At 37.0% G+C, this 15,538-nt stretch overlaps 1 long non-coding RNA gene and 2 pseudogenes across 1 annotated transcript in view; all 3 read left to right on the top strand.

The window, feature by feature from the left end:
* Positions 1-250, top strand: part of LOC118703108 — a 20,695-nt pseudogene extending 20,445 nt beyond the window's left edge.
* The window catches only part of LOC123651242, a 23,928-nt gene extending 8,390 nt beyond the window's left edge, over positions 1-15,538 (top strand). Inside the window, exons 2-3 of the long non-coding RNA XR_006739813.1 lie at positions 3,996-4,002; positions 15,353-15,538. This is a non-coding gene — a long non-coding RNA (uncharacterized LOC123651242). The remainder of the gene's footprint in view (positions 1-3,995; positions 4,003-15,352) is intronic.
* Positions 14,393-14,984, top strand: LOC118703623 (annotated as a pseudogene).

The raw sequence follows: 15,538 nt of genomic DNA, 5'->3' as shown, positions 1-15,538 counted from the left end.
GGACCGGTTTGGCTCAATGGATAGAGCGTCGGCTTGGGGACTGAAGGGCCCTGGGTTCGATTCTGGTCAAGGGCATGTACCTTGGTTTCGGGCATATCCCCAGTAGGGGGTGTGCAAGAGGCAGCTGATCAGTGACTCTCATTGATGTTTTTAACTCTCTGTCTCTCTCCCTTCCTCTCTGTACAAAAATCAATAAAATATATTAAAAAAAATAGAATGTATACACCTATTTCAGCTATATCAAATCAAAATCTTGTTTTCATTTTTTTTTAACTGGGCTTTTTTCTTCAAACCTAACATAACATCTTAAATTTGTTTTAGGAATTTGAATAAAATATTTCCTTCAATGAATGAAAGCTAAAATAAATAAATAAACAAACAAATAAACAAAGAAAAAAAAGAAAAAAAAGAAAAAAAAGAACACTACAGAGAGTTACTTAGAACTGTAGTAACTCTTTGGTATTTCTGATATTAGCAGCTCTAAAGTGAGAAAGAGAACTGCTCTGAGAAACATAGCAATCCATAAAGATCTTAGAAAAAGGGCTCCATTTATGTTGGACAATTGTTTCTTTTCCTCTTAATATTATTTTCCCATCAAATTATTTTTCTATCAAGGATGTAAGTTTTCATGAAAAATTATAAATGCAATTTAGGAGAACTCAGCCCTTCATCCTTGTTTATGCCTTCTCCTTCATTTTATTAAGGTTGTGTGAGAGCTGCCAAGACATGCACACTGGTTAACAAATGGCTAATTGACAGTCACCCATCTGTTAATGAGATTTTGCCTGTTTTCAGAGAGAGTCAATGATCATTAGATTTTGTTTCCCCTCATGGGGGAAAGCTGTGACATACTGATTACTTGACAGTGTTAGGAAGATTTCTAACATTGGTTATGTAGACAGAATAAATCTTACCTTTTAGGCAAGTGGTTCTGTCCCACATCTAGTTTCTATCTTAATCCATATACTTTTAATTATATTTATAACTAGAGATCTGGTGCACAAAGAGGTGGGGGCGTCCCCCTTAGCCCAGCCTGCATCCTCTCCAATCTGGGACCCCTCAGAGAATCAGGCCTAACCCAGCAGTCAGATATCCCTCTCACAATTTGGGACTGCTGGCTCCTAACTGCCCCCCTGCCAGCCTGATCACCCCTAACCGCCTCTGCCTGCTGGTCTAATTGCCTCTAAGTACCCCCCTGCCGGCCTGGGTGCCCCTAACTGTCTCCCCAACCAGCCTGTTCATCCCCAACTGCTCACGCACGTGAGTGTCCCCGTCCCCCCCTCTGTTCACACCCCACTGTCCCCCCTGTTGTTCAGTCATTTGATTGTCCTTCACTAACCCCCCTGCTGGCCTTGTCGCCTCAAGCAGTCTGTGTTCAGTTGTCTATCCAGTTGTTTTAGACATGACGGCCCCCGACTTTTTACATATTAGGGTGGCAAACAGGTATAGCAGTTTTTAATGGTATCAGTGTATAAAATGGTATCAGTGATTCATACTGTGAGATATGGCAGAAATAAGTAATTGACAAAATGTGTTGATTTGCCTTTCCTAATTTAATCAATTCTCCCCACTTCACAATCTGTGTTTTCTCATATGCCTTGTGATCTCTCTGGTACATAAGATACAAAAATTTTTTCAGAGTGAGAGGGGAAAGATGAAAGAATGATGCCCTAATCTTTTCAAGGTTGAAAGCCTTGATTATACATGGCTCAGGAAAAATAGTCTGGAAGCAGTACACAGCCAGTGACAACTAAACTTTGAGACTTAACATGAATATAACTTTTCTCTTTGGACAGTATCTCAGCAGCATTAGTGTGGGAGAGCAGAGGAGTTCTGTGGTGCTTATCTTATTCCTCTCCCCTACTTTAAAAACAAAACAAAACATTTTATTGATTTTTTTTTACAGAGAGAAAGGGAGAAGGATAGAGAGTTAGAAACATTGATAAGAGAGAAACATCGATCAGCTGCCTCCTGCACACACCCTACTGGGGATGTGCCTGCAACCAAGGTACATGCCCTTGACCAGAATCGATCCTGTGACCTTTCAGTCCAAAGGCTGATGCTCTATCCACTGAGCCAAACTGGTTTTGGTTCTCCCTTACTTTTTCGTACTTAACAAACAACTACAACTTCTCCCTATGAGACTGGCCTCTTGTTAATATTGTGATCATATGGAGAAATCAGTGTTCTTTCAAGTAATTCTCTCTTTAGGAACAAACATATAGGTTTATCTATGTTGATAAAGTGAAAGAAGACTAGTCAGAAATTGGGTGGACTTAGATGGGGGGGTGATAGGAGTAAGGTTGGAGAGATAGGTAAGGGGTTTTGAGGGTCTTTTAAGTTAAGGACTTAATACATCGATTGGTTGCCTACTGCTTGCACCTAGACCAAAGCTGGGGATCAAGCCCACAACCAAGGCACATACCCTTGACAGGAAATGAATTCATGATCTTTTAGTCTTCAGTTCGACACTCTAACCACTGAGTAAAACTGGCCAGGGTTTAACAAATACTTTTGATATAGCATACTCTCCCCTATACCTCTCCCACCTGAATGAAGAGTAAACCAAATTATAGAGAAGACATAGGTAACTTAAATATTTTCTTTAAAAAATTATGGTTTATTATTTTGTAACTATTTCCAAGTATTAGACTTAAATCTACACTTTCATTAGCATCAATTTTATTTCACTAAAGTGTATTTGGGGAATAAGATATCCATGTAAAATTTGGCATTGGACTTTGTTTTCCACAAAGAAATATCTGAAAGGATCATTAAAATGGAAAATTGAATGAATTTATCGGTGACTTGGGTCCTTAAGGCATGCGCATGTATATGAGTATGTATGTCCCAAAATGTATGTTTTAGTACAGTGAAAACCATCTATGAAAATGTCTTCTCCCCTTTAAACCATCCTCCACTGACAGTCATGTTACCTGCATTTTTGCGTACTAAGTTGGTCTAGGCCTGTTTTAGAAGCACTTATGGAACTCAGCTCTTATTCACAGAAGCATTTGGTTTGTTGGGACTACTCAACTAATCCAACGGCTTCCACAGTAAATACATTACTGTGTGACTATGTTTAATAGGCTCCTGAATCCATCACACAGTGTTGCCTGTCACACTTTGAGGTAGAATACTCCGACAGTATTTCAAACTGGAATGGAAATTAGAAGCTACATTTGATACAAAAAAAAAGTATTGAGTTGGCAGGATTTCTGAAAAATCCTATTTATAGCAGGCTGGGCAAAATAGTAACCTAACTGGAAAAAAAAAAAAAAAGAATTAGGTAGTTCATTAGAGGTTCAAGTCTGCACTCATTGTTTATGTTAGAATCAATGCTCTGTCTAGGGCTGTACATGAAAAAGGTAAGAGAAACCAAACATCAGTTTTAACTAAAAGACCCTTACTGCTGGGTTTAATTTTTAAACTGGTGATTTGCAAACATCAAATATTGTAATTTTATAGTTTGTAACAGTAGAGTTCATCTCCTTTCTTTTAAAGGATGAATCAAGTGGATGGTTTAAAAACAGCAAGTTTGTAATTGGCAAGAGGATGAGACAAGGTAAAAAGAACAAAATCAAGATTACAAAGAACATAAAAGATAGGAGTTAGTGTGGTGGGAGTGTGACACCAAGAACATTTATACAACTTGATTTGGACTGTTTTATTATTTCTAAAAGAAAAAAAAAATCTACCTTTACTGCTGAGAACAATTTAAAATTATGTATGAATACCGTATATAAAATATATATATTACATATATTTATCCATAATATGGGTATTTGATTCCTATATTAATTTGTATGCACATCTTTACACAGAACATCCATAGTATATTCAAAAAAGTGGGTATATGAGTATATCCTATATAATAAAAGCCTAGGTGGCATGATGCCCCAGTGCAATGTTGTCATAAGATGACCATCAGAGGAGGGCAGTTGTGGGCAATCAGGCCTACAGAGGAGGGCAGTTGGAGGTGATCAGGCCAGGAGGGGAACAGTTAGGGGGTGATCAGGCTGGCAGGCAGAAGTGGTTAGGGACAATCAGGCAGGCATCAGGCGATCAATTAGGAGCCAGTAGTCCGGATTGTGAGAGGGATGTCTGACTGCCTGTGGGATTAGGCCTAAATGGGCAGTAGGAGATCCCTTAGGGGTCCCAGATTGGAGAGGATGTACGCTCAGCTGAGGGGACCCTCCCACCCCCCACACTCTGTACACAAATTTTGTGCCCTGGGCCTCTAGTTTATTTATACTTAACATATACTATTACATCTAGGGATTTAAAAAACCTGAGTAACCACAGTTTTTTAAAGTAATATTTCAAAAGTTTTTTTTGTTGTTGTTGTTTGTTTTTGTACTATTGGCTTTTAAAGGATTTTTAGTTTTTTTTCTTTCTCTTCAGTATTTGAATTTTTTCTTTATAAACATTCATATGCTATAGTATTCTTTTTTAAAAAATATATTTTTATTAATTTTACACAGAGAGGAATTGAGAGGGATAGAGAGTTAGAAACGTCGATGAGAGAGAAACATCAACCAGCTGCCTCTTGCACACTCCCCATTGGGATGTGCCCGCAACCAAGGAACATGCCCTTGACGGGAATCGAACCCGGGACCTTTCAGTCCACAGGCCAACGCTCTATTCATTGAGCCAAACCGGTTTCAGCGCTATAGTATTCTTATGGTGTCTGTAACTTAACTAGTTTTGTTCACTGCTTTGACTCCTGATTGAATTTAGTGGAGGCTATGGAAAATGAGATTTACCCTGCTTAGTGCTCTTCAGAAAAGTAAATATTGTAACTCCCTTTAATAATTCATAGCTTTGTTTCACAATTCTGACTCTCAATGAAGTTTTCCTCGCTTCTCAAATAAAGCTCAAATGGGAATCAACCCCTTATTCATAAATCAATGATATTTTCTAGTTCTTTTGATTCTTTTGTGGATTCTAAGGTAATCCTTTAATGAAATAACACGAGTGAATGCAGAGGGAACCACCCTCCAATTCTTAGATTTCTCTTTCTCTTTAGTATATGACATAGCCTCCATTTCCTTAGAATTCTTTTTCTGTCCGATATGTCACTACATGGGGTTAAGAGCTGAATTTAATAGACTAAATTCCTAATCCCAGATTAGTACCTTATGATAGGTGAACTTGACTTTGTTATGACTCAGTTTTCTTATCTGGAAAATGGGGAAAATCATGGCATTTTTCTCATTTAAATATTGGGAGGGTTAGATGAAGTAAATGTAAGTACTTAAAATAAGTTAGAAAACAACTCTAGTTCAGCTTTTTACTTTAAGTATATAATGTTGAATATTTACTTTATTTTGAGAATAAAATATCTGTGTGGAGAAATAAGAATTTGCTTAACATATCTATGTGTGAATTAATTGAATGCAGAATATTATAATGTTGGCTCATTTTCAATTAAAGTGTTTGCAAACATCTACAACATAGAATTATACAATCCCTCAAATGAAAAATCACACTCTATATATAAACTACATATTGTGGAAATTACCAGGAGGTATTGTATAAAGAGATTCACTTTTCTGGAGCTTATTCAACCACAATTGTGATGCCATATAGAAGCTGAGTTCTCACTCTTGGATAATAAAACTTTCATTTATATAGCGTTTTACAAGGCACCTTTACATACATTAGGTCATTTTGTCTTCACAAAATTATTCCAAGATAGGTAGAGGAAGACCAAATTGTTATCTGAAAATTATCATCTTATTTTGCAGGTAAGGAAAACCAAACTCCAAAGAGTAGGTAACTTGCCTCAGGCCTCAGAGTTCCTAAGGAGGTAGCATCGACTTTCTGCCATTAGTTCTTGGATTCTCTCCTGCCCCCGCCCCCAACACACACGCCAATAATTGCCTCTGCCAGCCTCAGTAATGTCAGGGTTCAGAATCAGTAGAAGAGATCAGAAAAAGTAAGTTGTTTGTTCTTATTCTTATGGCCTTCAAGGCCTTGTGCTGAGAGGGGAGGCACGTGACAGGTAACCTTATAGTTCCTTGCCCCTCTGGACTCTACTGGTATAAAGAAATGTCTTAAGATGGCACCATGAGACTAAAGTGGGAGAGCTCAGGGTAGGAGGACAAGGTAGAGTTTCAACATGGAAAGGAAGAAGGGCCAGGGTTTGAAGAAGGGGAGATACATGTGAGGAGGATGTCTGGCCTGCTCTTCTGCCTAGCCACAAAAGAACCTCAGTGCCTGCTATTTCTGGAGCACTTACTATTTACTAAGGCAGAAAAAAAGAAATAACGACCTGTTCCTTCTTGGAGAGCTGATTTTGTTTCATCAGGATTAGTGGGAGTGAATAAAACCTTTTAATCAAATCTCTATCCAACTCAACAATAATAGAATAAATAACCCAATTAAACAATGGACACTGATGTGAATTGATTTTTCTTCTAAGAAATTACACAGATGGACAAGCATGTGAAAGATGCAAAACATCATTTGTTATTAGAGAAATGCAAGAAAAAGCACATTAAGATAGCACTTTACACTCAGTAGGATGGCTAAACGGAAAGAGATGGGCAATAACAAGTGTTGGTGGGATGTGAAGAAATTGGAATCCTCATGCATTGCTGGTGGGAATGTAAGATGGTGCAACAGTTTTGAGAAATATTTTGGCTGTTCCCACAAAAGGTAAAATATAAATGAAATTCACATGGAATCTAGCAATTCTACTTCTATATACATCCTCAAGAGAATTGGCACCATTTATCCACATAAAAAGTTGTACACTAATATTCATAGCAGCATTATTCCTAATAGCCCAAAACTATAAACAACCTGAATGTCCATTAACTAATAAATTGATAAATAAAATTGTGTGGTATATCTATATACTGGAACATAATTCAGCCTCAAAAGGAATGAAGTACTGATACATGCTATACAACATGAAAGAACATTGAAAATATGCTAAGCAAAACAAGCCAGATACAAAAGGCCACATATTATTGATTCCTTTACACAAAATGTCCAGAATAGAGGAAGAAAGTAGATTAGTGCTTGACACAGGCTGCAAAAAAGTAAAAGGGAGAGTGACTGCCAATGGATATGGGATTTCTTTTTGGGGTAATAAAAATGTTCTGAAATTAGATAGTAGTGAACCTTGTAAATATACTAAAACCACTGAATTACACAATTTCTGAGGGTAATTTTTATGATACATGAATTATAGCTCAATTAAAAATCCTTATCCAAAAAAACAATCCTTATCCAGGAGGATAATTGCTAAGATTTATGAAGGAACAATGCTAGAAACTGTGCTTTGAGTTTTGTGGATTACTTAATTCTCACAAGAGAATTATAGGAATGTACACTCTTACTATTTTCATCTTACATTAAGAGGATTACAGAGACTCAATAATTTCCCTCAAGCCACATGGGATTGGATGCCAGACTCTGTTTTCTACACTGTGCAATAGTGCCTCTATGATAACCACGGCTAGACCTTGAATAATTTCTATTTCTCTGTGTATTGCAGTCACTGCATTCTTGGCTCTTTTGACATTTTGTTCTTTCAGGATTCCACAGCTGGATGTTCTAGTGGCCAATAGGAATAGAACCAAGAAGTAGTCTGCTGCCAACCCCAATAAAGGAGTTGGTTGAAGGCTGACATCATTCTTTGTTCAAAGTTATGTCCTCGGAGCAGCCCTCTTGATCCCCAATCTAAGTAAAAAGTCCCCCAACAGAGGGTCTTGCTGAACTGTGCACCTCTTTTTAAAAGCACCGATCACGGAGATTTAATTAATATCTGCCTTCTTCAATAGACTATAATCTTCATGATGTCAGAGGTCATGTCTGGTTTGCTCACCATTGTACACTCAGCAAGTAGCACTGAGCAAGGCACTTAGTATCAACTCAGTGACTGTAAGAAGATCCTTCTCTATTGTCTCCTACTGTACAGGGTCCCTTTTCAGAAACCTATGCCGGTATATAATTCCTCCCGCCTCTGGATCCAGGGCTTAGACTCCACGTGGGAGTGCTACTGGCTCTCACACTGGAAAGTGATGTACTAGTGGAAAGCTTGGCTTTGCTTCTAACCTCAGAGCCCTCTCTAAAGCATTTCCCATGCGCTGTGTTTCTCCACTCTGACTGGGATTTTGGCTTTCACCTCATTTCTTGCCTCCACCAGTCCTCATGACTGACTCTAATAGTATTCCCATTAACTCCCCCATGATCCCAAACGATTTTACACCTAAAAATCTAATACCACAACTTAAACACGTACAATCAATATTCCCAAGGATATAAACAAGCAGAGTATTTCCAAAAATGTTAATTGCTTTAGTTGCGCAGCAAATAAGTGATATAACCAGAGTGAGAAACTATGAGATTCTAAACTTAATGTCTCTGTTTTATATAGTTGTTTTTCTAACCATGCCTAGCCAGAGTGTCGGGCACATATTAAGACCCTATTAAGTATTTGCTAAATGGGAACCTGAAATTCTTGCTGGAGGGACTCCATTCTGCAACAACTAATTCCCAAAGGCCCTCTTCATCTCCCCTCAACAACTTTCTAAGATGTAAGAATTTTTGGATCAGAGTATCCAAATGCTAAATGTAACTAAACCCAGCAAAATGACTCCACTTTCTCAGTTTTTTCATATCACTGTTGTTAGCACCATCATTTTTTTTTTTTTTTAAATCTACCTATGGAGTTGGTTTTATCCAACAGCTTCAATAGTGTCTGGATACTATTCTAGGTTAATTTTTCTGATTTTGATATTTTCATCACCAAAACTTTCAACAACTCCCTACACTATTAGCCCAACCTCAAATTCACTGGAATTAAAATTCTTTAAAAAATGATCCCATCTTACTTTTGTGTCTTTATTTTTTCCCCTTCTATAGATACAATTTTTCTGAGTATGCCAAAAGCAATTCCTTAGTATTCCTTGGACATAACTCATTTCCCGTCTCCATGCTATCTACGACTTATTCCTTATGCTCAAATGCCTGCATCTTGGCCTAAACATCTCAAATGAAAGCTCTCCAGGAATTTTTTTCTTGATTTCTGTTATCAGATGAAATCATGCCATCTTTTAACTCCTCTAGAGATCTTTTTATGCTTCTTCTGTAGCCTATCTACATAGGGTTATAGTTTTTGGTGTACATATCATCATCTCTACTAGTCCAGTGGTAGGCAATCTCAGTCAACAGAGCCAAATATCAACAGTACAACAATTGAAATTTCTTTTTTTTAATCTTTTTAAAAAATAAATATTTTATTGATTTTTTTACAGAGAGGAAGGGAAAGAGACAGAAACATCCATGAGAGAGAGAGTCATCGATCAGCTGCCTCTTGCACGCCCCCTACTGGGGTTGTGCCCACAGCCAAGGTACATGCCCTTGATAGGAATCCAACCCGGGACCCTTCAGTCAGAAGGCTGACACTGTATCCACTGAGTCAAAGCAGTTTCGGCTGAAATTTCTTTTGAGAGCCAAATTTTTTAAACTTAAACTTCTTCTAACACCACTTCTTCAATAGACTCGTCCAGGCTGTGGTATTTTCTGGAAGAGCTACACTCAAGGGGCCAAAGAGCTGCATGTGGTTTGCAAGCCGCAGTTTGTCAACCATGGTACTAGTCAATGAGGTCAGGATGTATAATGACTTATACAACTTTGTGCTTTGTACACCAAGCCAGTGTCTTGTATATAGTGAAAATACTGTGGAATTTACATAGCTTTAAAAAAAATCACCCCTTTCTTCCTTTTATATACCAAAGAAACCACTTCCTTATAGTCACCATGTTTTAAAGTTGATAAACCCAACTCATGCATATACTCCACATATATGAAACTGTTTACTAGCTTTATGTAACTGAGTAATATTTATAATTAGAAAATATCAACTTTTAAGGAGGTCTTAATATGAACTAAGAACTTTAGTTAATTCTAGTTCTAATTAATTTTTAATAGGAAGATAATACAAGGAAAACCTAAAATACAACATTTAAATGCCCAATGGAAGAGCCAATAGACTAATCTTAGTGTACCCCATGGAATGCAAGTTTCTGGCTCCTGAAAATATTTACAGTTATCTTTCTGGCTGCTTTTGAGTAGCAGTGACTGGAATTAGTGGGATTCTCCTCTCTTGGGGATGAAAAATGAAGTCTGAAAGAATGTTCATTACCATCAGGGTATGTGTTGACCAAACTGATTTTTCATCTGCCAACATGTGTATACTGGCTTCTGTCTCATCTAGAGACCTCTGGAACTAAAAGTAATTGATCAAATTAGCTCGACTATAATCCCCCACTAGTTCTGTTACGATTGCAGCTTGTTAACCTTAGCACACTGTTTATTTAAACCATGTGGATGACATCATGAAAACCACCCCATTTCATCAAAGCCTGATGCAGACTATGAAAAACAATTTGGTTTCAAACCACTCTAAGATATGGTCTTTTTTCTCTGCCCCCAGATCCCAATATTAAAAGATAACATGTAAAACCTCAGTTCTTAATCATTTGATTTTTGACTCCAGCTTTGTGAAAGGGAAGAATTTTCATGTCGCTTAGAAGCAAGCAAACTAAAAATATCAAATAAGTTTGCTTCAGTCCTGGAAAAGGTGACTCGATGGCAGAAACTGTTATTTTGATTTTCCTCTTATCCTTCATTTGCCAAGTTCACTTTTCTATGCTGTCTTATGGTTTCCTCCACCACAGCTGGTCAGGTAACACCCAGTGAGGTACTAGAATCAGCCACAGGATTCATAAGCTGTTTTCATGGGATGCAATTCTTTTTATTCTTGGTGTCTTTCTATTCCTGCAATGGTACATGTATGTACCAATTTCAGCTCCTGATGGATGCTAAGTTCCTCGGCTCCTACAGTGTTTTTGCTGTCACAGTTCCAACATAATTCCACAGCCACAACTTCCTTCTTAGCATAACTATCTACACTAACAAAAGAGAAACATGCAAATTGACCATCACTCCACTACACCCACCAGCCAATCAGGAGAGAATATGCAAATTAGAAGGACAAAGATGGAGACTGCCCAACTGCTCCAGGTGTAGAGTAGCTGGGCAGGGAAGGATGCCTGCTATGAGAAGGAAGGCAGGGGGCAAAAGGATCTACAGGAGCAGAGTGCCACAGCAAAGACAAGACTGTAGTGAAGACGAAGGAGGCAGACTCTGGCTGGAATGAAGGCCTGGGTCCTGGATGCCAGAGGAAAACCGGTGCTGGAAGCCAAGGGAAGGAAGGCCTATTGCATGAATCTTTTCATGCAATGGGCCTCTAGTGATAATCTATAAAACCTGATTTTTGAGTATTGGTAGAAGACAAATTAATTGACAATTCATAAGGGAACTATTGCTTTATTAGTGGCACCAATATGAGCCAACACTCCAAAAGGAGAAATGAAATAGGTAATGGAATCAATGACAGATTTACCTTGTGGGCACTTGGAAACATTATCCACTTGGAAGATCAACCTACCCTTTAGATTATGAGAATTAATTTAACTAACCTTTTATGTGTTATTAAGCCTTGTTCTAATTATATACTATGAAGGATTAAAAAAGTGAATGAAGTCATGGTCATTGTTCCTAAGAAATAATTTAGTTCATCATTTCCAAAACTGTATTCTTTGGAACACTAGTTCTAAGACAAACTCTGGATAAAAGAATTTCATGTACAAAGAAGTTTGACTTTTCTCTTGGAAAGCCATAACCTATTAAAGGCCCTGAGAAATTCTGAAGTGAAGAAATATTATATTTGTTTAACCTAGAGTTTGCCACAGTTATTTGATCATGAATCACTTTCTTTTTTAATGTAATACCTATAAATATCTCATGGAATACATTTTGGGAAATTCTGTCTCAGTAAGCTTGAGAATAGGATTGTGTTCTCTATTTCTTTTGTAGCACCACAGAAAAAATCCACTAACTTTTAGAAACACTTTGTTAAATAAATAAACTGTCAAATCCAGGTGGTAAGAGGGGTGGTTTCCAAATTTCAGTCCAGAGACAGGTGTCTGTAGTCTGCATTATTATTTCTTGGGGAAGCTGCTATAAATATAAATTCCTGAGCTCTGTTCCTGAAGTTTTTAACTCAGCAGATTTGAGACTGGGTCTGAGAGTCTGCATTAAAAATTCCCCAGATGATTTTCAGTTATGGCTAGTTTAGGAACTTCTGGTTAGTATGAGGCCACAGTTGAACATTCAGCATCTCTTACTTAAAGTTGTTCATTCCATGGTCACAAACTAAATTCTAGCTTTGAAATATGTGTCCATTGTAATCCATCTAGAATGTGAATGAATTTGATTAAGTCCAAAGCATTGAACCTATAGATAGGTCAAGTTTTGTCACATAGAGAAAATTTTCAAATTTAGAACAAACTCATGATTTTGAAGAAGTTGGACTGGGCCAAGAAAAAATGGGAATAATAATATAATAATACAATATATTTATTTATTTAAAGTTGGTTATTTCCTTTTTAGTGTGAATATGACATTGCTATTTAAAATAACTGGTAAACATGGGAGATCTAGTGAATGAAAGATCTGAAATATTTTTGGAATTGAGAGATTTTTTTCAACTGGTATTTAGGATTCTTAAAATGGTATTACTGCAGACAATAAGTAGGTGACTTTAAAACATGGAAAGTTAGCCTGTGAGTCTGATATAGTTATGAACTCAAACCTTGGGTGATAATACCAGGTAGATAAGGTAATTTTTCTTCAACATAAGTATTGTAAATACTATAAAACAGCCATAAAAATTTCTGTAAGACCATACATTTTAACAAAAAAAGGTCTATATAGAAATATGTACTGAAATGTTCTCTATATTTTATACTAAAAATATCTGAGGTCAGTCCTGATTTAGTCTTCTTATTAAAATTTAGTTTCTTAGTTATTTTTTATATATTGCTGATAGTGTTAATTGATTGTTTACCTTTTAAAACAATCTGAAGAAAGGTATTTAACCAGGTAAAACTAACTTAAAAGATTTTGAATAGCCTGTAAGATTATTTCCTGAGGAGAAACAATCAGGAGCACATTAATGTTTAAAATTTATTAAAAAATTTTTTTTGTGTGTGTGTTTAGTGTGTGCCCTGTCCTCCTCTTTTTCCTTCTCCCCCTCTTTTTCTTCTTCTTCTTCTTTTTTAAAAGATATATCTTATTGATTTTTCACAGAGAGGAAGAGAGGGATAGAGAGTTAGAAACATCAATGAGAGAGAATCATCGATCAGCTGCCTCTTGCACACCCCCTACTGGGGATGTGCCCACAACCAAGGTACATGCCCTTGACCAGAACTAAACCTGGGACCTTTCAGTCCCCAGGCCAACGCTCTATCCACTGAGCCAAACCGGTCCCGGCCCTTTTCTTCTTTTGACATTAGTTTTTGAAGCCACTAAAAAACTTTAAAGATTTAGTAGAAGGCTATTCTTTCATTTGTTTGGCTTAATAACCTCATTTGGACCTTCAAGATGAGGTTATAATATGGAAGAAAAGATCCTTTAAAACTTTTTCCTTTGATTAGTTACATAGCTTGGTACATTCATACAATTGAATGCTATGTAGCGATTGAGTGATTTTATAGCTTTCTATTAATTAACGTGGAAAGATATTCATTAAACAAAAGGGAAAAAAGATGCTCAATGTATATCATTAAATGAAAAGGCGGAATACCAGAATACAAAACATTATGATTCCATATGTTTAAATCCCATTATTTAATGTATAAATTTAAAAAAGGAAATAATAGCTAAAGTTTGTTAATTTGAGATTATGTGCCAGGTATTTACTAAGCACGTTGTACTCATTAGCCTATTTAATTCTCATAATCACCTATTAAGGTACCTGCTCTTATACCTTCCCTCCTTTGAGAAATTGAAGCACAGAGACACTAAGTTACCTGCTGAAAGTCATACAGCTAGTATTATAAGTAGTAGATCTGGGATTTGAACCCAGGAAATCTGGTTCCACAACTTCAATTCTAAATCTCTTGGCTATAACAACTGTACCAAAATATTGATGTTGTTACTTGAGGGTGGTATAAAATGATTTATTTTCATTTTTGTTCCTTTATGGATTGTCACAATTTTTTTTCTTCAATTAACATGTATTACCTTCAAATTAGAAAAACATATTTTGGGATGAAAATGAAGAACTCCACCACCACCTAAAGAATGTAGCAATGAATGCAACATATACTTAAATGACATCATACAATTTAGGCTTCAACCTAGCATTCTAAACAAAACTCTTTAAAAAGTATACGTTACAGACCATCTTGGTTGGCTGGCCCCGGGTGTCATATGGTGGCGGTGAGAGGTAGGAAGGTAGGTGGGCCCGGTGGTGGCGCTCAGGTCCTGGCCTTCCCCCCTCTGATGGGGGGAAAGGGGAGCCAGAATGCCACAGTTCCCGACATGGGAGGAGTTCAGTCTCATGGCGGAGAAGCTCTACATCGCAGACCCTCTGAAGGCACTTGTGGTTCTCAAATATAGGCATTCTGATGGGAGTTTGTGTATTAAGGTAACAGACAATTTAGTTTGTTTGGTGTTTAGAACAGACCAAACTGAGAAATTCCACCGTCAATTGATGCACTTATGGTAGCCAAGGGATCCTGCAGTGTTGCCACAGAAACGGACTGGCTGGTCTGAAATGAAGACCATTTGCCATATTCTTAGAAGTAGATGTCTTTTGAATTTGAGGAAGTGTTGGGACAGAAAATTCTTACTGTAACTAAGTGGGCTATTCAGAAGCCAGGATAGCACTTCTTTTGTACATTGCTCCTTAGAGCTAGGAATGCAAATGCTTTCAGTTAGAAAGCCTTTAATTTTGGAAATGGAACAAGAAATGTGTCTATCTTGGAAACTTTCTGCAGATTATTTGATGCTGGGAAAAATATGTAATTATTTTTTTTGGTAAGTTTGTAGCAATAATTTGAAAATAAGATATCAGGAAAGGCCTATTCTTCCTTAAGTTTAGTTTATTTGTTTTTTAAAAGAAATTAAATGTAACCATTTTTGCTGGGTTGATCATTTCTTTTGGGGCATAACATTTGTGCAGTTGATGACCAACAAATACAAAATATGGTAACTAGAATTAACTGTGCGCTGTAGTATAACTAATTATGTATAGTCTAGTCTCAATTGTATCTAAAAGTAATTATGAAAACAAGTATGCTTTACCTTGAACTTTCCAAATTTAAACTATTTTATAATATAAGGGATTATCTATAATAATAAAAGTGTAATATGATAATTAGACCAGATATTCCGGACAAAGCCATAACAGTGGAGGCTGAGGCAGCCACCAAAGTGGCAGGAACCAAGCCCCTTGCATGAATTTCATGCATCGGGCCTCTAGTTAGTATTATAAGTTTGTTGGGCAATCTTTGAATCTAGTTTTCAGTGCTTAAAACACATGGACAGAATGGTCACTGATAGACTGAAACCACCATATTACAGGACACTTGTCACATATTCCCCATGTGGTTTCTCAGAAGGATTAAGGATCATGCAAACTGTGAAATCTTTGCATACATCTTTGATA

This window comes from Pipistrellus kuhlii, unplaced genomic scaffold (genome assembly GCF_014108245.1).
Source record: "Pipistrellus kuhlii isolate mPipKuh1 unplaced genomic scaffold, mPipKuh1.p scaffold_m20_p_4, whole genome shotgun sequence".
In the NCBI taxonomy this organism is placed as follows: domain Eukaryota; kingdom Metazoa; phylum Chordata; class Mammalia; order Chiroptera; family Vespertilionidae; genus Pipistrellus; species Pipistrellus kuhlii.
This window is presented reverse-complemented; position numbering and strand designations above follow the sequence as displayed.